This window comes from Coptis chinensis, chromosome 3 (assembly GCF_015680905.1).
Source record: "Coptis chinensis isolate HL-2020 chromosome 3, ASM1568090v1, whole genome shotgun sequence".
NCBI classification, from domain to species: domain Eukaryota; kingdom Viridiplantae; phylum Streptophyta; class Magnoliopsida; order Ranunculales; family Ranunculaceae; genus Coptis; species Coptis chinensis.
The window spans coordinates 17,547,924-17,570,037 of record NC_141458.1 but is presented as its reverse complement, the minus strand read 5'-3'; the positions used below and the strand labels follow the sequence as shown (position 1 = coordinate 17,570,037).

At 34.9% G+C, this 22,114-nt stretch overlaps 2 long non-coding RNA genes across 4 annotated transcripts in view; both read left to right on the top strand.

Annotated features, from left to right (window-relative positions):
- The window catches only part of LOC147508343 (uncharacterized), a 37,391-nt gene extending 30,514 nt beyond the window's left edge, over positions 1-6,877 (top strand). For all 3 annotated transcript variants that reach the window (XR_015218044.1, XR_015218043.1, XR_015218042.1), the window contains exons 3-4: positions 3,443-5,475; positions 5,591-6,877. This is a non-coding gene — a long non-coding RNA (uncharacterized LOC147508343). The remainder of the gene's footprint in view (positions 1-3,442; positions 5,476-5,590) is intronic.
- Positions 6,878-15,350: 8,473 nt separating this feature from the next.
- LOC147508342 (uncharacterized) lies at positions 15,351-16,250 on the top strand. Its single transcript, XR_015216343.1, has 3 exons — positions 15,351-15,437; positions 15,914-15,955; positions 16,112-16,250. It is a non-coding gene; the product is annotated as an uncharacterized LOC147508342 (long non-coding RNA).
- Positions 16,251-22,114: the final 5,864 nt, after the last annotated feature.

Sequence of the window (22,114 nt, the reverse complement as noted above, 5' to 3'; positions counted from 1 at the left end):
GTGTACTGTTGATTATAGAAGGAATCCGTGACCCGCAAGAAGTCGGGTTAATGATGTCCCCTTGAGGAGCTCATAAGGATTGTAATGTAAACCCTACAGGTGGATTTAATCCGACATGACAATGAGGTTGAGTGGTACTACTCAAGGACATAAGAAGTTGATTAATGTAGTTGTCAGTAACTTGACTTAATCAACGGGCATTCGATATCTTAAACACGGGGAGATTAACAAGCATATAATATGGAGCCCATAAACGTAACACGTAATTTGGGATTAGGGCGGTAGTGCAACAATGGCCTTTAGTGGAATTAAGCCATTTGTTGACGGACTTGGGCCGTGTGTTCTGGGCGAACATGCGAAGCCCAAGCCCATCAGGAGGCCCAAGCCCATCAGGAGGCCCAACCCTAATTTCTCCTCATGGTATCTGGTGTAGCCTATAAAAACAAACCCTTCTCTCTCGGCCAAATTCACTATTCATTGGTTGAAAAAGAGAGGCAAGAAAAGTAGACCTGAATTCATTTCTAGCTTTGTGAGTGAGATAGGCCAAGAGAGAAAGAAAAAGGTTGGTAGATCGTTGCCCACACAACGTCCAATCTATTGATAGGAATACAACAGAAGATCAAGATGTTGTTGATTTCATAGCTATTGGATTCTCAGAGTTATCTTAGCCGATCTATATGTATGTTTTCCAATCAAAATCGTGAACCCCATTAATTTCGCTGCGCATGGTTTTCACGGTTTGTAGAAATTTATATTCTGAAATAACGGTTCCTACACTACCTGCCTTAATTATTGTAATTAAGAATGTTGTATTAGTCGTTGCAAGTTAAGGTGCCTCAGTGGAGGAACTAACTGCCTTATTTATTGGGTATATATATGTATTAGTATGATTTGTATTTTAGGGCTACTCATACCAATATTGTTTATAATGCTGACCCGATTTGCATGTTTGCTTATCGGGTGTGTTCATTAAATGAACATAGTTGATAAGTCTTGACATGATTAGTGTTGAAGAAGGTTGGTTGCTGCTTGTGGTTTGCATTATCGTCTCATTACAGGATATGCTTTGTTTTCCTTTGAGGTGTAATAGATTTTCAGTTGATATAATGTTTTTGTATTTTGAGTGGTTATTATAATTAAAAAGTTGTTGAAAGGAAATTTGTAACTTAATCATATTTATGAAAATGTTGTAATGAAGAGAATTTTTGTTTATTTAAAATTTTTATTGGTTTCAAATTATGGGAATAATTAAACAGGTTATGGGTTTTTGGAAGTTGAGAGTGCATCACACCTCGAAAGTCGAAGAGTCGGGAACAAATATTGTTTCTCCAATTTTGTTGAAATTCGGGGTGTGACAATTATGGTAACACACTATATATTATACAACATAAAAGTGAAAGCACACTGTTAGGTTATTTATTTTTCATATCAAAATGTAAAAAAAATGTGTACATCAACTCACATTGCCCCAATTACGAACTGGGGGTAGGTCTATTCTTGCTTCATCTTTATAGAAATGCCATTCCTTTGCGTCACACCAATCTATCATAGTCTTCCAGACTTAACTCCACTTCCTTTTTCTAGAAGTGTCCAGATGAGCTATCATGTTATCGTCATTAGGGAAGCAATGAACTTTCCTTAGATACCTTGAAGGGCGCTGCCATACCCGAAATCGCAAAGAACGAATTATCTTGTTTGTTGGACACATAGAGTCTACCCGTACCCAGTCATGAAAAGTGGCTGCAAACTGTGGGAAGTACATCCTCATTAACCCGCATCTTTATGGCGGCAAAGTGATATAGTCTTTGCCAAAAAACGAGCCCGTTTAAGGTTCTCAATTACTAGGTTTGTGATGTCGAAAGCGGTATGTTGCTGGGCCAGAGCATGGAAGGTAGTACAAGCTGATTCGGAGGCAGTGGAGAAATGACAATCCCCCATGATATTCAGAAGGATAAACAACAAGGTAGTCCCAACATTCATGGTCATACTGGCTAGTGGAATAGTGTTGTCTGGCCATCGGCCAGCTTCTGCACGTTCAATGACTTGGGCAAGGCCATTGCCATAACGGGTAGCGAAATCTTTCCAAGAATAGTCATTAAAGTTGTTTTGTATGATGTATTGAATGGGGGTGTCTAGCTGAATATGAGAAAGGTCCAAAGCCATAGCAACTACTTGCTCATAAAAGAGGTGTCTGGTGTTACCAATACGGATTTAACAACGTCCTAATATCACAATACCTGAGAGCATTATTAACAAGCCATTTGATAAAATGTTATTTTCCTGTTTGGTTTACTTAAGTCCGAAGTCCGAAGTCCGAAGAAGTTCAAAGTCCAAAGTCCAAAATCCGTTAGTCGTCCGTTTAGTCAAGTTTCCTTTCTCACGTGGGTTTGTAGGATAGGTCGAGTAAGAGATCGTCCATACATTAGGGCTCGACAAGATTTATAACTGGATTTAGGATTTTTGGTGAGTAGAATTTTAGGTTATTTAGTTGGTTTAAGTAAATTAACGGTAATGCAAGTAACGTAAATTAATAACGATGATTTCGACGTAAATAAATAGAGATAGAGAAACAGAGGAAATGGTTAACCGTACTCATGTAAGAATCAATTTCCACAGTTATAAGGCCACATAACTACAGCTCTAATCCGTCTCGAGTTCATAGACAAACCCGAGACGACGTCGAGTATTGATCCCTAGTGAGATGCACGCATCTCTGAGCTCATCTCACAAACATAAGGAGTTGAACTAATATTCCATCTCTAGAATATCATTTTAGCTCCTGGTTCGATTCTACATCAGCTGGACAATTCAGAGAGCTGTCTGACACCATAGAGTCTTGCGCGAGACATTTTGGGTCTCTCGTGAGACTGTTCTGGGGCATTAGCACTCCAAACTTGGACAGTCTCAATCATTTTGGGACCGGATGTATAATCTACACCTAATTCCTAAGTAGTAATTCTGGAACATCAAAGTGTCAATCTGGATCCTCACACGAGCATTATTAACCCTCCCCCTGAGGGGGGGTTTTAGCTCATGGTCATTGGATGATTAATTAAACTTGTTGTATCCAATAAATAAGTAAATGCATAATAGAAATTAAACTTGAAAAAAAATTACTTTTATTAAGTAAAAGGACTTACAGTACTGAAGCTGGTATGAAAGCTACTGGAAAGGAAAGCTACGTACTGGAATGAAACAGTAACAAATGAAAAGCTAAAACGATATGCTAAAACTAAAAACTAATAAGTTGAAGACCACTTCTCATATATATAGCCTCCAGCCCATTCACGTGAAACCTTGAACTCCTTTAATAGTTTTGTTTTTTACTTACTTAATAACTTCCAAACTTTGTAAAAGTTTGTCCTGATATGTTTTAATTTTGTTTTGTCCTTTTGCCAAATCAATTCAAATATTGAATTGATCCGTCTTTTCCTTTTGGAAGGTGGCACAAAATTGTGACCATCACTTGCCACCTGCCTATGCTGACTCGTCATGCCTTTTGGGCCCGCAGAGTGGGTCCACGTAGTGTGTCCAGTGGTGGCGCTGATTTTGTCATTTTTACTACTTTCTATCTTTGCGTAGAGTTCATCTCCCTGGTTGCTCTGGCAGTTCACTAGCCAAAGTCGGAGTCCAGATTTGAAAGATGTGAGCTTCGGAAGTTTGCTGCTTCTTTACATGTGGACCCGTTCTGTACTGGTTTTGTCTCTTTGGAAACTTCGGCTCTAGTCAGGCTTTGTTGGGCTTCACTGGGCTTTGTTGGGCTTCACTGGGCTGAGTGTGAAGACTTCAAATATGCACAATATTCTCGTACTTTGATGCATGTTTTAATATCATATTCACGTTAACTGTGAAAACCTGCGAAAGTACAAAAATATCATTATTTCGTGATTATTAAATACATAATTAACCAAAATACTATGTCTCTACAGGGTTTAGTATTACAGTTTTGGATGTTTATCAGTGCTTTAATCTTGGTTTGTGCTCAAATGATACTAGTCCGAAATTTGTACTGATTTAGGAGTTCCCTAGAAACCCAAAAATGGCATTGCAGCTTCATGGTTTTGACTTTTAAACTTCCGTGTACACGTACTTGATCAATCCATGGTGCAGGGCATTCATAAATGTCTTTAATATCAGGAATCGATTCCTTTCCTTGATCCTTTGTACATCGATTCCTTTCCTTGATCCTTTGTACATGTATGTTGGTCAATCTATTGTACTATACACATTAAATATTAGGAATACATGTAAAGATAGATAGAATGATCCTACTTGGTACGCGGTTTTCTTCATTAGAGAGCTTCTTGTTATTTATCACTAGTAAAATACTAAAATTAAGGCGTATTGAGAAACTGTAAGTTGGTTCTTAAAGTTTAAACAGTACACCATACCCCATGATCTACACTTTCTCAAAACTGTTCAAGCTCTCTCTCTTCCCGAAAGCTTTAGTTCCACCTCAATGATGTTCGATCTAGAAACTCTCTTGCTGGTTTCTCTTTAATCAGGTTCGTTAATTTCGAAGTTGACGACTGATTAAAGCTCTTTGATTCGGATCTCATTCCATCACGCTCAACGCTACTTTAGCTCTCTTCTTTCATTTGGGGCATGCCCACCATAACAGGTGAGAATTTAGTTAGAGGTAAGCTTCAAAGCTTGGATATCAGGTTGACCAATTGGATATTTTCTCGTTCATCAAAACAAATTGGAAATTTTATTAAAGAAAACCAGAAAAACTAAATTGGTTACTAGGTGCGTTCATGCTTTGTCGTGGTATGCTAAGGTCTTTGTGGTAGATAAATGGTTAGTATGAAATTCTTTTTCTGTTAACTGCACTTTTGCTCTTCTATGCTAAAGTTTAAATGCGACTATTTTTTTAAAGGTATCTTTTAGGATATTAGTGTGCCTAATTACAACTATTTAGAATCTTTTAAATGGTAAATTGTATTACAAGGAATCTAGGATTTTGCTCCAACATGACGTTTATAATGTTGATTTGCTTATGTGAAGGACGGAGGCTTATCTGGTATGGGGAGGAGATGAAGGGAAGGAGTGCAATTTAATTATGATAGCGGTTGTTGAAAAACACAAATGATTGGAAAGTTGGGATTTGAACTGCTTGTAGTTTGTCTTGCCAAGAGAAAAATAGTGGACACCGATTTTTTAGGTACCTTGTATCAACAATAAAAAACTGAGGCAGGGTTTTATTATGAGAAGTGTAGGATGGCTTAGTTAATATGCATGGATTGCTCACCATCAACCAATTCAGATAGTAGCAATGTTACCAGTGTATCATCTCCATCTCTATGCTGTCGGTGTATCGTCTCCATCTTTATTTACTCTCACTCGCTATCACTTCAACTAGGTTGTATCGTCTCTGTCTCTATTTACTTGCTCTCTCGTAGTAACTTCAAATGGGCTCGACAATGTCTTTAAATTACTATGGTGGTTCATAATACTATACGATCCGGCTGGCAGGTATGTTCTCTTCTTCCCAAAATATTATATTAGCTTTCTTTCTTGTAGTTTCATAAATATTTGATGATGAAATGGTAGATCTTAGTATTACTATCACTGTTACTTCTTTTAATAGAAAGCACTTTGAGGAGGGACCTATGGAAATCGAGGGTTGTAATGACGTCCATGCCCTTGACATTTGGTACTGCTGAGTTCTGTGGTGTCTATGGTCGTGGTAGAAGTGGAGTAGATCAAAGAATATTCCCCATAACTTATTTTCATCTTCCAAAGTGAGGATCAAGGATGCATATATATATTAATGGTTTGAAGTCCAAAGTTGCAGAGGAAACATAAAGAAGATTAGAAAAAGAAGAAAACTTAGTTTGTTCCTAATATTATATCCATTACAATTGAATTAGTGTTTTAAGAATATTTATTTTTCATATCTTCATGTTTTAAGAATATATATTGGTTATCTAAGGGGATTGAAATGTTTGAATGGTTATAACACTTTATTATTGCTACTTGAAATTTAATGGATAATATTTAGGTGTGTATAGTAGTTTATTGCATGATCAATTCCATTTGATGTTTTGTTTTCACATATATTTAGTATTTTTTTTAATAAAAAAACACTTGTTTATCACGATTTTAACCAAACCGTCATGACTAGTTTTTCTTTTGTGACGGTTACAAGATGATTACGTTACTGTTTTGTTGAAACGGTCACAAAAGATATGATTTTTTGTGACGGTTTTTAAGTATTTGTTACTGTTTAATATGGTGGATATAGCCTTATCTAGAGGAAATATTTGTGACAGTTTTGGGGAAAAAAACAATGACCCCCACTCTGTCACGGTTTTGGAAAAAAAAAAAACAGTGACAAAAGACTTTTTGTCACCGTTTATAACAGTGATATAAAACCTTTTTTCTTGTAGTGGTGGCTGAAGATCTGGTCTTGATGGAGATAGCTGTCTCGTACGTTACTGACTGTTACGATGACATTTCGTGGAGGCAGTTCGTGAATAAACATTCGTGCGACCTGCTTGGCGATCTCACGGAGAGACTGTTGGTTCGATATGAAGCGAGCTGTAATGAGGTCGTCGGGGGAAGTGTTCTTTGATGGAGATAGTTGTCTCGTACGTTACTGACTGTTACGATGGCACTTCGTGGAGGCAGTTCGTGAATAAGCATTCGTGTGACCTGCTTGGCGATCTCATGGAGAGACTGTTGGTTTGCTATGAAGCGAGCTGTAATGAGGTCGTTGGAGGAAGTGTTCTCTAATGAGTTGTGCTGGACACGTGTATAATATACATTGGTTGTGTATATTAGTCCCTCACAGTAGTCGTGGGGGTTTAGGTTTCCAATCATTCAATGCAAATTACTCAAGATAAGAAAATGTGAAAATTGTTGTTTGTGTTTATCTAAACTAAGCTTAAAATTAAGTCCAAAACAAATTAAACAACATGATCTTAGGGGTTTCATAATTAACCAAAGATATAATGAAGGGGTTTTTTTTTTTGGGTAAGTATATACGATAGTCTATGAAGACTATGACTGAAGGTTTTGTTGCTAAGGCCAGGCAATTCAACCATGTAGACTTAATTACCCTTCTCCACATATACCACGTACAAGACTCAAAGAGTATGTACTTACCAGGTACCACTTACCACCTTGTGGTTAAGGGGCACATCATCTTTCATTGGCCCGGAGTCTAACGTCACCCGCGAGGAATGAAAGGTCAATGTCCTTTAAACCAAAACCTACTCTGGAGAAACCAGGCATGCATAATGACAATCTTCACCAGCTAGGTAGGATATGACAATCTTCACCAGCTAAGAATTACATGGAATGAAATCCCAAGCCTTGCTAGGCTAGTGAGTATCAAACCTGATAAGTGTTCAAAAAATGTATTTTAACCCTTGATTATACCTCTTGTTTGGCTCTCTTAGTGGACTAGTAGTACTTGTAAGTTATGTTTTATGACTTTATAGGTGAAAAAGAGAGTTTTGTAGAATATTAGAGTTAAAGGGACAAAAACGAGCAATTTGGAGCATTAAGTATCACATGGGAAGCTCATAGATAATCATGAAGAAGGCCAAAGGATTTGAAGCTATGAAAAGATAGGACTTTGACATGTTTTAAAGCTTATTTGGAAGCCCATGGCAAAAGGACCCGTTACTTGGACCAAAGCCCGCAAAAGAAGAGCAAAAGATGACACAAGAAAGGAAAATCAATGTCATGCGTCTGGGACGCATGGATTCGCACTGTCCACCGACAGTGCAATCCACCTCTTTTACAGTTTTGGAAACAAAGTTGGAATCGGAATGAGGTTGATATGTAATAGGAAATTAGGTCCAATAGCCCATGCTTTTAGATGTTTCTAGAGCTCATTGTAACCCTTATATAAGGAGCACTTCAGTGCCAGTTGTATTCGCCAATTCACATATATTCATTCTTGTCTCCGGAACTTGAGGCAAAGAGAGGTTAATAAAAAAAGATTCGTTTTCAATAGTTGAGTCTTAATAAATTAATCTCCCTAGTCTTTTGTTATATTATTCTTTTTCTTGTTCTTTGTGTTCTTCCTTCTTCATAGAAGGCTAATCTTCTCCTTCAAGGGAGGAAATGAAGCCGGTGCTTTGGGTTTGGTGATTCTTTTGGTTCATGGGGTTCTCCAATCAGGTTTGTTCTTTATGTTTTTAGTTATTAGTTCTATTGCCCACACCAAGGGATGGAAATAAAGAATATGGTTTATGTTTTGCAATATTAATATCATGCTAGTGTTTGATCTTTACTTTTCTTCTAGTAGTGTAGTTATTTAGAGTTAGAGAAGTATTCTTTGTGTTAGCCTTAAGTGGTGATTCATTGAATGATTGTCCTATTAGGAAGTACTCTGATAAGCATCCAAAGATGTAATTTAAACCCCGTAGAGACATAACATTTTAGTTAAATATGTGTTTAATAAATATAAATTAATTATATTTTCGTGATTTTACAGGTTTTGGCATTCAAACGACAAAATGCAAGCAAAACCTATGTTTTAGCACATAATATAGTCGAATAAAGCTTGGTCTTGAAATCTTCTGTCTTAATGGATTCAACGGGTCAGAACAGGTCAATAGTGCCAAAAAGTTAACCAAATTCTGTAAGTGACCTACCCAGAAGATCAGTGTGACATGCTTTATCCAATGTCATATTTTGCAAAAAGTCAACTTTCGGGTCCCACTGTTAAAAGTTACGGGCTCCACCACGGAAAGAGCCATGAAACAAGTCGAGGGTGCATATGACCAGTCAAGACGATCAACATAGAAAGCTCTACATATACGCAATGGTATATTGCTTCTACAAATGACATATACAGATTGACGTACGTTTGCAATGGAAGAAAAGCCAAAGCATGTCACTATTTATCAAAGACGACGTAGATATATTTTAGATTCTTTATTATTTAACTTTTTGTAAGGTCAAAAGATGAATAGTGCCAAATAGTGATTACTATTCCTTAAAGTCAAAAAGTTGAATAGTGATCGAATCTTAGCCGTTGGATCAGATTTCTGAGATTCGATCATAACCGTCCATTCAACTATAAATAGAAGGGTCTAGTTTTAGTTTTTCTCATTGAACGGTTAGCATTCAATCATATGAATAGAGTAGTTTACTACTGTTCTAGTGTAGTTTTAATTCTAGCACCTAGATAATGCCAATTTCATTTTCCAAACAAATGTTTTTAATTTGTTTTTTAATCTATCCGCACTGTAGTTAAATGATTTAGGCATAAAAACTCTGTCCGATTGGAGATTATCTCCATTAGGGAGGGTGTTTCGATTGTGAAAGTAATAACGATTAGGAATCGAGAAAGTTCGCTTAGAGATGAGGTTCTGACTTGGTTCCACATGCTAATAACGCCTGTTCAAAGATGAAGAGTGGTTATTAGGGATCGAAAGAGTTTAATTTTCGAAATCGACTTGTTTATGAGTCAATTGAGAGAATTAAACTTGCAATCGACGCAAACTCTTAAACGGAGATACGAATCACTCAGGCAGAATTTCTCTCTTCTATATAAATTCTATTTTCATTTTCTTTTTACCATTTTCTCACCAAATCCATTTTCACAAACATCACATGATTGAATTAGTTATTGTTTATAAATAAACTTTTGTAGTTTTATTGAAATGTGAACGAAATGACAAACCTGATCGATTTTTTACAACAGATCAAATGGCGCTGCTACCAGCCTAAGGATTTAAGGAACGCCAAACCACAGCTGAAATTTTACAAGGACAATCTGTAATGTATCAGTTGATTTACTGGAATATTTTCTTGTTTTTCTTAGTTGTTTTACAAAGTCAACTAACACCAACTTTTTCCTGTTCACTGCTTAAGTTTTCAGGACGCAAGCTTCTGAGCAACCAGTCGAGCAGAGCAACTTGGCAAGCTTCAAATAAGCTAATTTTTTTTATTGGAAGATCATTGATGTGTCAGGAGTTCCCCATTCAAAATTTGTGATTTTTGGACATGTTTTTACCACCTAACCAGTTGATTGTTTCCAGCATATTACAACAGTTTTTCAATAACACAAGTTTCTGGAACAATAAATGATAAAGAGGATCTTCAAAATTCAAATCGATCTAAATTTTTTACAGAAACATATTTGATATGTCAGGATACTCCAGTAAAAATTTGGTGATTTTTCGAACTGTGTTTAGAGTATCTAATTTGTTGCTCATTTTATTGTGTGCAAAACATACTATTAACGTACAGAGATCACTATTACAATACAGAGAACACTATTCCGTAAAAACAAGTACGTTAAGGAGTTCAACTCGTTTTGGGAGTTCGATCGGATGTTTAATTTCTTTGGCGGAATTGCGGGGCGCTCACAGGTTCTAATTTTTTTTTAAATATAATATTTGCATGATTTGCCTGTGTTTTCTCTCGTATGTATAATATAGCATGATATGGACTATTAATTATATGTTAGGATAGATTTATGTATGAATGACGTATGTACACATATTAATGTATTTATACATTTGAGTGATTATGATTTGCATATTTATGTTTATATATAAGTATGAGTGGAATGCTTTTTATAATAATTTGATCTTGTCAAGAAAGAGGAGAACATTCCAACGAGGGTTAAAATCCGAGTTTGGTAAGTTGTTTCTAAATCTTTCGGGGTGAAGCTGCTCTCTATATGACATTTGTAATCTCATTGAGTATTAACGAAATCAAATTTTTATATAATACATGTATAGTCTAGGATAATATTATATTAGGACTGTCATACGTCGTATATTTAGTGGAAATGTTTATATTGCATGGTTAATATTAAGTTGTTATCCGTGATAGGAACCTGTTAATTGCATGATTAGTGTGGGGGTGTTTATAGCATGTTGCGTGATACTTGTTTTTAGCATTTTCAACTTATTGATATATTGCATGCTTTGTGTTTTCATGCTTATATATTTCCTGCCTAAAAAAAAAAAAAAAATAAATAAAATTGTCTTTATTATTTGCATAATTCGTAAATAACTTTTAAAAAAAAAAAAAAAAAAAAAAAAAAAAGTAAAAGTAAAATATAAAAAATAAAAAAAATTGTCTTTATTATTTGTGTAATTCGTAAATAACTTAAAAATAATAATAAATAATAATAAAAATTGTCTTTATTATTTGCATAATTTGTAAACAATTAAAAATAAATAAATAAATAAAATAAAAAATAAACTTAATTAATAAGTTAATAAGTGTTAAATATTTAGTTAGATTTTTTTTTCTTATGTAAATGTTTTTATATTTTGTAACTATATTCGTGTAATCAAGCTGAAGAAGGCACAAATTGTAACTTATTGGCCTTGTGCCCCATTTCGGCCTGGTTTGTGGGCTTCTATATGTTTGTAAATAAATTTTCTAAAACAGATCAGTGGCATTGACCTCGAACTATCAACAGGTCAATGACCACTCAAGTTATCGATCTTCTACCCCAAGTGCGTGTAAGCACGTACAACTTGGGAAGGTACGTTTTCTACTTTTCTTTTATCTCTTCCTTGAATCTCAGTCAAAGGGTTATATGCAATTTCTAAGCATGATTAGGCTACTTAAACAAAAATCAATCTTAGCCTTTTGGAAATGATATGACAAGATGTTAGAATCGTGATTTAACGTTAATGCATGTTTATAACATATGATTAGCAAACATGAGTAGAATTCAAATTTTATGAATGCTTAATAATTTTGCAAACATTATCAACTTTAAACACATGCTTTTATATCGGGTACCTGAAACATACTTTTAGGGAATCTACTACATGCAAAAAAAATGCTATCATCACGGTAAATCAAAATGTAGACCAACCTAAGAGTAACGAACCTTTACCCGGCATACAAGAGATAATTCAATCATTCCCATAGTTGAGAACAATCTTTCAATTGAACATCTTAAAAATGCTAGTTGTCTTATTTTACATATCTAAACTTCATAAAGGATAACTTCTTATGCATTTTCTATCTTGACACGGGTATGTAAAAATACCGTTTTTCAGGGGTACTCACTAAACCCCCAAATCTTTCAACTATTAATAGTTGGTCGAGAAACATGTAATCTCAATTTCATCCTGTTTGGGGATGTGCAAAGTCTTGGGGTATCTGACGTAAAAAGACCCTACATACCTAGTCTAGGGAATCTGACTTAAAACGACAACACATGAAGTCTAGGGTATCTGACTTAAAACGATCACACATGAAGTCTTGGGTATTTGACTTAAAAAGACCCAACATATATTCTCGAGAATCTGACTTTAAACAACTCATTTTTCGTTGCATTCAAGTAATGCCATAATAAGGTAACCACGCCCTTCTATTTAGAGAGGTAGTCATAGGCATCGGTTCCTTCATCCAAATAACTCGTGGATTCCAATTTAGTACCTGATGGGTGGTAGGGTAATGTTTATCAACGACGCGAGTTTATTTGTTCAACATATTTGCGAATAATCTGTATTCGCTAAATCATTCCACCATCTGGGTGTGAATGCCAATGGTTTTACAATCTCTTATGTTTGATGAATCTCAATAATGAGATACATCCTAAACAGTCTCGAGTATCTGACTATAAAAGACTCATTATTTTCTTCGGTGTATTCCATTATATTCTTTTCTCATTGAAATGCACCATTACGGTAATCGGGCCCTCAATTTGGAGTGTGTGGATGTAAGTGCCAAACTTTTAGTCCACATACCTCGCGTATTTCAATCAAAAACCTTATTTGGTGGTTAGTACGTGGTTGGTAAGGTCATGTTCATTAACGACGCGAGCTTCTTTCTCCTTCTTCTAGCGAATAATCTATATTCGCTACATCATTCCACCATCTGGGTGCGAATGACAAGGGTTTCTACAAACCTTCTGCATGATAAAAGTCTTAGGGATCTAATTGTAAACGACCTAAATTATTATGTGTGTATATATATGTGCTATTTTCATTGATTGGTGTGCTATTTTCAATTTTCTCAGTGCATGTTGTAATTTTTGTTATAAAGTTTCAGCTGAATTTTTGCTCACATTTCTCAGGTAATTTCTTTCCCCATCTCTTTTGATACTTTGAGGACAAAGCATCCATCTATTTGGGGGGTGGGAGAGAAACATTTTGCAAAAATTAGACATTTTTAGGTCTTTATTTGCAATTTTCTTTCTTTCTCTAAAAGAAAAAAAAAAATAAAACAAAACAAAAAAAATTAGTTAGTCATATTTAGTGACAAGGTCTTTTTCTGTGATGAAAATTGTTTAGAAATCTCACATTAGCATTAGAATTAGGATTTGTTCTTAGAAACTTAGGTTAATACGTACGTAATAGTTTTTACATTTTTTCATAAATATTCATATAATGAGTGTCATTGACTGTGCATAGCAGTAAGTTTCTGGGACCCACAGTTAGAATACTTAAATTTCCAAATCTAGTGAGAATCTAGCCAAAAAGCCTCAACATAAGTGAATCTAAGTAATGACCTAAGGATGAAGTCATTCCGAGTAGAAAGAAATCGTCCACTTGCTTGATTAATATACCATATCCTAGGAGAGAATTTAGGCATTCTTTGGACCGATATAGCCAAATAAAAAAAATCCAAAAAAATATATTCTCCTTAGTGTTTCCCATTGAACCTTTATATTAGCCATTTCATTGTTCACCCCTATTTTTTATCCCACCTATCTAATGAGTTTGAGAAATAGGATAAAAAGTAGAAAAGAAAAGAGAAAGACCTATACAAATATGAAAATTTATTCCATCAGTTGGCGCCGATTGATGAATCCAGTTAACTATTTCAAAACAAAAAAAAGGACAATTCCATAAAGAAGAAAAAATCAATGTTATAAACTCCAAAAACATGGAGTAGAAAAACCAAAAAAGGAAAAAAGTATGGAATAGTTTTGGAACAGAAGAACACTAGCTAGGTTTTCTCCAGTATTTAGGTTTTCTCCAGTATTTAAATTTGAAGACCCTATTTTCTCTAACTCATTATTTTGTTATCCCTTCCATTCATTCTAAACCACTTCCTAAGCCCCATAATACCTAATAAAAGTCCTTTAGCTCAAACAGGAATATGTTAGTGTGATAATAAGATGTAGATGTGATTGATCGACCTCGTCTTCCTTGGATGCCATTGAGAATGTGAAGAAACGTGTGTCCACTGTACACTGGAGTTAGCGAAACTTGAGTGGAAAAATTATGTGAGACACTACACCATAATGGTCAATTCCTAATATACCACTTTTTTCATTTCTAACGGATATATCTGTTACCAGCTTTCTTACGAATATATCCGTTACTTATCAAGTTTTTCGTTAGTATATATCCCAAATAAGATATTTTAATTATTTTTTAATATATGTTTTAGCGAGAAAAAGAAAATAAAACAAAAGAACAAAAAAAGAAAGTAAAGTTTAACGAGGAAGACAATGTTTTCCTTCCTGATCTATCACTCGAAGAGGAAAGCCTCATCATTTGTTCAGAAGAACAGAGGTACTCTACCCTCTGATTTCCTTATTGTTCTTAGATTTAATCCCATGCGGTTTTCTTAAAAAAATGTTCATAGATTTTAGGGATTTTTCAGGTAAAAGGCGTTTCTTTTATATAGCTTTAATGGTGGAGACAAGGTAAGCTCTCGCTCGATCTGTTTTATCTCATTTGTCTAAATATATATATATATATTTTTTAATTTCACTTCTATTAAGTTTCGGCTATTCAACCTACCGCCATGCGCTTGGAGCACCAATCTGTTTAATGGGGTTTCCTAAAAAAACCCTCAATTTGAATTCCTCTTCAATCTCCAAGAGTATTACGACAAAGAATTAAGTATTACAGCATTGCGTTCATTGACACTACTTTAAGGGCATAATGGGGAGGACTTCGGTCTTGCTCTTTCAATTGGTAGGATATCGACTCTAATAATTGTGTATAATTTGCCTCTAGTTTCTTTTTGATTACCAGCAGGCTTTGAAAACAAATTAGGGTAATGAAGATGTAGATGGGGTTTTTTTTTTTCAGTACTGTAATTTGTTGCTTTAGTTTTATAAAGTAATCAAGTCTTTTAAATTTTATCCTATTTCTGAAAATGATGAATAGTTAGGGATATGATTTTTGTGCTTGCTTGAATATATATAACCTGACTTTGAGTTTTCCTTTTGCTTATCAAAGTTACCGTAGATTTTGTGAACAAAGGATGTGGTGGTGTTGGCCGTTTAACTTTTTTTTTTTTTTAGACTGTGAGAGGCGCCATAGGATTGATCTAGGTGATTTTAAGGATAACAATTTGTAGACAAAATGAATATTGTGTTGAAGGTGTTGATTTTTTTTCCTTTTCACTTTTCAGGGGTATGTATGTATGGCGTACACTAAGCTATAAAGGTGCTGAGTTTAAAGTTATTGAAGCTCTATTAGAGGGAGAAATGCTAGTATGACAATCTCCCTTGTTTCTTTGACACATGCACACAGGTAAAGTGTAAACAATGCTTCTCACATGTAATTATTAGATATTATGCTTGTTATTTTGATTATTATAGATTGTCGTCTTGTTACTCGTTATTGTTTGCTTGAAATGGGATTGTGATGTATTGTGAGACATCTCTATCTGTATCCATTATTTGCTTAGTTGAGTTGTTGAGATTTACTTTCAGCTGTTTGACACATTGTTTTAGAGAAGGCTCATTTGAAACCGTTATAATAGTTGCTAAAGGCATAATAGCGGTTGCATTACGTCATCCCCCTAACTCCCTAAGGCTTAAAATGTCCATTTCTTTTTTACTGCTTGTAGCTTCTCTTTTTAAACACAAAGATGGCTTTAACACACTATGGCGGGTGGTGTCTAAAGACCATCCGTTATAAAGGTTAGTTTTACCTGTATCACCCAATGGGCGTAGCCTGGGTACGCTGGAATTTCCCTTAAGTCCAGACACTGACCCCGACTCCAGTACGACACATATTTGGGGTGAGAAAGTTGGAGCTCTAGCAGGGTATGTATGCATTGTTACGTGTACGTGTGTTTTCATCAGAATCCTTCCATTGACAAGACTTTGACTAACATGTTGTTTTAGTCTTCCTTGAACCTGTGGATAGTAGTTGTATTTTCCTCTGTCATGTATTTAATAATTTTGTGCCCCTCAATGCAGGATCTACGTGGCTTCAACCAAGCTTCTAGTCACCGTACAAGTTTCAGCTCGAGTTTAAGTGATTTTGATCATCTACTTCGGAAGGTTGAACCAGCTTATTCCTTTGTGGGAATGCACTATATTTTTGGTACCTGTAAATCTTCAGGTGCTATTTTGATTGATTTGGAAACTATTAATTCTTTCATTGTCGATTTTTCTTAAGGCTGGATCATATGTGATGGGCAAGTTATTGTTTCAAATAATGCAAACTAATATGGTGTTATTTTCAGTGACGGTCTTGAAGTTTGGGTGCATGAGTTTGGATTTCCTTGCATATGGTGCATCTAACAGAACCTTGACAGTTTGCAGCGTCTCCTAGCCACCTTCAATTGTCGAGGAGTTGAGATGCCATTCTAAATATGTCACAGGTTGTACTAAGTAGCATTTTACTGATTTGGGAATCCTTTCTTATTTAATTTTATTTGAATATTTTAGAAGATTGGTTTGTTTGTTTGTTTGTATGTTCTGTTTTGATTTCAAAAAGTGATCTGGGGTTAGGAACTAATCAGAGGAAATTACAATCTAATATAGACTGTCCCTAAGCCATTTTCTACTATTAAGAGTATGTTAACTAAGTTTATATCTAGAGACGAACAAAGTCCCACACTCCCTACATTGTCCTCTGAATCATCTTAGCATCAACCTGTTTTAAATGGTTGTAGGGACTTTGTGTTACCCGACTTCTTTTGGTTTCTATATTAGGTTTTGTTTATTATATTGTTTTTCTACAGTTGATGAATTGTTTGTTTCCTTGATGAAATATGTTAACATTTCAAGTTTGGATCATCTGACGGATGTTTTCGTTAAACAAATGGGTCTTAGTGATCAAGATATTGTTGCTCTCTTTGGTGGCCACACCTTGGTTCATTGATAATATACTCTTTTTATCTCTATTTCTTATTTTCTAGCTTGTTTAGTTCTACTGTGGTGATTGAAGCAATTGTGCTTCCTGTGCTGTAACAATTAGTTTGTTACTTCCTGAATTTTGTTTACATATGTTATGTATCTAATAATCACAAATTTATTTGTTAGCTAACTATTTATGCGTAAACACAAATAATCAATCAACTAAACAAGTGCTTATATCAGTATTCATACTCTCAAGTAATAATGAAGTAATATAAAGAGTACGGATTCGTTCTACTCCTAAACTACCAAGACATAAAAGAAATTCAACTAATTTAAATCACAAAGAAACAATGAAGAAAGTAATATTATGTTGAGAGATTTCTATTCTACGATTATACTACAGATTCAAATAAATCTAAATTAACTAAACTAATATAAATAGGGTTTTGATGGAAGATAAAGTTATAGAGAAGAGTAATCAATCCACCTAATGATTAGTTTCAAGCAAGAATAGAATTATTCATTGAAAAGAGATCATCTTTAGGTTTTCACACAATGATCCAACCTAAAATCTCAAACTTTATTATCCCTAGCAATAACCTACATCTCTATATATAGTCATTATTACTAGCATGAAAGGATTATTACAACCGAGTCTCTAGACTTAATTATAACAATCCCTAGTTTAGTTTACTATATGCTTATTTTGGAAGTCATACAATAACCTAAACTCATTGAAATACATACACAATTCAATAATTCTACTAAGCAATCTATTCCTCATTAGGCTTCATAATCACTCCTTCTAATGGGGGGGATTAGCCTAATATCATTGGATTAATTAAACTAAAATAATGAAAGGAAGACATAATGTAAAGAAGAATTAATTAAATTGAATAAACTAAAGATTTTATTAAAAGATTCTAATGAAGGCTACAATTATATATAAACCCTAATTACTTAAACTATACTAAAAAGGGAGAGAGAGAGAGAGAGAGAGAGAGAGAGAGAGAGAGAGAGAGAGAGAGAGAGAGAGAGAGAGAGAGAGAGAGAAATTATTCTAGCTAATGGTAGGGAGAGATATGGGGTTTAGGGGTTTTAATCTCTTATATAATGATACAAAATCGTGCATGTGTTTTTAGGCTAGGTTATGGACCCAAAAATCAAGTCCATAACCCAATTGGTTGAATCCAAGACTTTCAATTCTAGTTGTGTTACTGTAGTGTGCATTTTCATTGACTTATGTTGCTCTGACCGAGTCAAGACCTGGACCATTGGAAAGGGCTTTATGAGCCGGTCATTTTGATATAAAATGGGCCCAAATATGAGGCATGAGTCCAAAGATATGACATTTTAAAGTTCTATTGACTTTTCTTCAGCTCTCTAATCCGGTTTGACTTTCACTTAACAGTTTTGACTTGTGCTTTTTAAGGGCTTTTTCTCACTGAAACGTGGGTTTTCTTCATAGAACTTCCATAGCAATCACTTTAGCTCCTTTTAGCGCCTAATTAGTAACGAATTGACATTTATTCAACTCCGAAGCCTGAAATACTCAAAAGTACGTAATTAGTAATAAATATATATTATTAATAACATAATTGGTTACATAGAAATACAATTAAAGGGTTTAAACTACAATTTTGGGCTCTTATTAGTATCCAATAAGGAAGGTGCCACAAGGAGCTCTATGGTTTTGAAGGGCCCTGGACTGTCGACCCCCTAATCTTTGATAACTCTTATTTCAAGTAAGAATTTTTCGGCTTCGAGATAATTTTTTTCTTTGATTGAGTTTTGCTTATTTCTTTTCCATCTACTGTGTGCTCCATTATTTTGAATGGTCTATGCTGATCAATATTTTGTGTGTTTTTATTCTCTAGGTGGGTTTATAATGGATTTTTGTTTACTTTCAGGATGAGGATGCCTTCTTTGCAGACTATGTTGAAGCCCATTTGAAGCTCTCTGGGCTGGGGTGAGTGGAAATTATTGCTTTGTGGTTATGTTTATCGCTCTGCAAAGTTCACTTTTACTTTTATCTTGTTTTCAAGCTGCTAACGAGATGCTTTATTTTCAGGTTTGCTGATGCTTGAGGATGAGGTTTCCCTCATTGTTTTAGGAACAAAATGAAAAAACTGATAATGCAAATTGTAATTGGGGTTTTTGCTTCTAGTGATTTTTGGTATGAGATATTAAGGATGAATATGGTAGAACAGACACCATCATGATACATTTCAGTCTGGTAAGTGTCCAGGTGTTAAGCATTTTCGAGAATAAATCAAAGACACCCGTATGTTCTTATTTGGTCTTATGAATTATATTTTGTTACTTTGGCTTACTTCATTTTTGTTTGCTTACTTTCATATTTGCTTGATTGGAACAAGTCTTGCTTCCAACCTTCTTTTCTTATGTTGAAAAGAAACCTTTTTTGTTATTCATTTGTTGATTAAATTTGTGGAATGTGATATTTATATCATATTTGCTAGAACTAGATGTGCATGGTGGACATTATTTGACCTAGTTTTTTTTTTTTTTTTAGTGGCTACAGTTTACTAACGGATATTTTTGTTACAAACAATAGTTAGTACATAACACATTCATTACTAACGGATATATTCGTTAGAAATGACAAATTTAATTGGGCCATCAACAGTTGGCTATCTATTACAAAGAATTTTGGTAACGGATATAACATTACTAAAATTATTATCAGTAACGGTTATATCCGTTACTAAATTTGGCCTAAGTGAGAGTGACGCCCCAGAGCTAACGGATATAACCGTTAGTAAAAATATAAGTAATGGATATAACCATTAGTAAATGCTTTTTTTGGTGTAGTGAGAATTTGTGTTTTGACATATACCCATGAGAACCTATTTAAGAACGCTTTCCAAAGGATCCAGAAAAGGCCTTGCTTGTACAGTTATTGCAAAAATTCATCCCATGCATGCTCCTATGTAGATGTTTTAATTATTGTATGTATATTAACACGAGTTTCAAAGGAATTAATCCTCGATCCCCGCTAGTGAGATGTATAGATATATGAGATTAATTAAGGGAATAAGCCTTTGTTACTGAGTTGTTGTAGTATATAGATGAAGCTTGTGAGTATTTTCTCTGAAAAACTCTCACGAGGCTATAACTTGTCTACTAGGGAATTCATAGTGGTTGAAGGCCTTGTTGCATATGGTCAATGCAATCGCACTCTGCGAAACGGGAATTAGTCAGAACTACACATTTTGTCACTTATTTGCTTGAGGACAAGCAAAATATTAGTTTTGGGGTGGTGTGATAAGCACCCAAAACTGTAATATAAACCCCGAAGAGACATAACATTTTGGTTAAATATGTGTTTAATAAATGTAAATTAATTATATTTTCGTGCTTTTACAGGTTTCGACATTCAAACGACCAAATACAAGCAAAACCTGTGTTTTAGCACATAATACAGTCGAATAAAGCTTGGTCTTGAAATCTTCTGTCTCAATATATAGATTCAACGGGTCAGAACAGGTCAATAGTGTCAAAAAGTCAACCAACTTGCAAAGCTCATACCTTCTTATTCTGAACTCCAAATTCTGCAAGTGATCTGCCCAGAAGATCAGTGTGATATGCTCTATCCAATGTCAGATTTTGCAAAAAGTCAACTTTTGGGTCCCACTGTTAAAAGTTACGGGCCCCACCACGGAAAGAGCCATGAAACAAGTCGAGGATGCATATGACCACTCAAAATGATCAGCATAGAAAGCTTTACGTAATGGTATATTGCTTCTACAAATGGCATATACAGATTGACGTACGTTTGCAATGGAAGAAAAACCCAAGTAGGTCACTATTCATCAAAGACGACATATATATATTTTAGATTCTTTATTATTTAACTTTTTGTCAAGTCAAAAGATGAATAGTGTCAAATAGTGATTACTATTCCTTAAAGTCAAAAAGTTGAATAGTGACCGAATCTCAGCCGTTGGATCAAATTTCTGAGATTCGATCATAACCGTCCATTCAACTATAAATAGAAGGGTCTAGTTTTAGTTTTTCTCATTGAATGGTTAACATTCAATCATATGAGTAGAGTAGTTTACTGCTGTTCTAGTGTAGTTTTAATTCTAGCACCTAGATAATATGCCAATTTCATTTTCCAATTAAATGTTTTTAATTTGTTTTTTAATTTACCTGCACTGTAGTTAAATGATTTAGGTGTAGAAACTCTGTTCGATTGGAGATTATCTCCATTATGGAGGGTGTTTCGATTGTTAAAGTAATAATGATTAGGAATCAAGAAAGTTCGCTCAGAGATGAGGTTTTGACTTGGTTCCATATGCTAATAACGCTCGTTCAAAGATGAAGAATGGTTATTAGGGATCGAAAGAGTTTAATTTTTGAAATCGACTTGTTTATGAGTCAATTGAGAGAATTAAACTTGTAATTTGACGCAAACTCTTAAACGGAGATACAAATCACTCAGGCAGAATTTTTCTATTCTATATCAAATTTTATTTTCGTTTTCTTTTTACCATTTTCTCACCAAATCCAGGTTTTTTTTTTGCATGCAAGTAGGGATATTTTATTACTTATAAAAAAGAATGCTACATCGAGTGAGAAGGAGTACAACTATAGAGAGACTAAGTTAATGCATCCAACCTAGCTAAACCGTTAATAAGGCCTATATGGGATTTCGATGGCCTTGATGTAACTCGATTTGGTCGAGCTCCAAAGAGTCTCGCCCTGGATCAGAGAAGATCCTCTCTTTGCAATAGCATCGAAGATCCCACGGAAGGTATGGGACAGGCGCCAGTGCAACCTTTTGTGTTGGTCTAACCCAACGAGCTTTAATAAACCAGGGCATGTTGCCTCCACTGTACGCCTTAATTGCTGCTGTTAAATCGCTCTCAATCCATAAGTGTAACCATCCCTTGCCAATTGCTACTTCCGCTGCTAAGACAATTGCAAAACACTCCACGTCAAAATTGGTGGTGCAGATAGTAGGCTTGAACGCCTAGTACTTGGGCCTCATGGTTCCGAAAGACAATGCCCACACCACCAATCCCTAGATTCTCGATGGAGGAGCCATCGGTGTTCACTTTCATAGTACCCGATTCTGGAGGAATCCAAGTT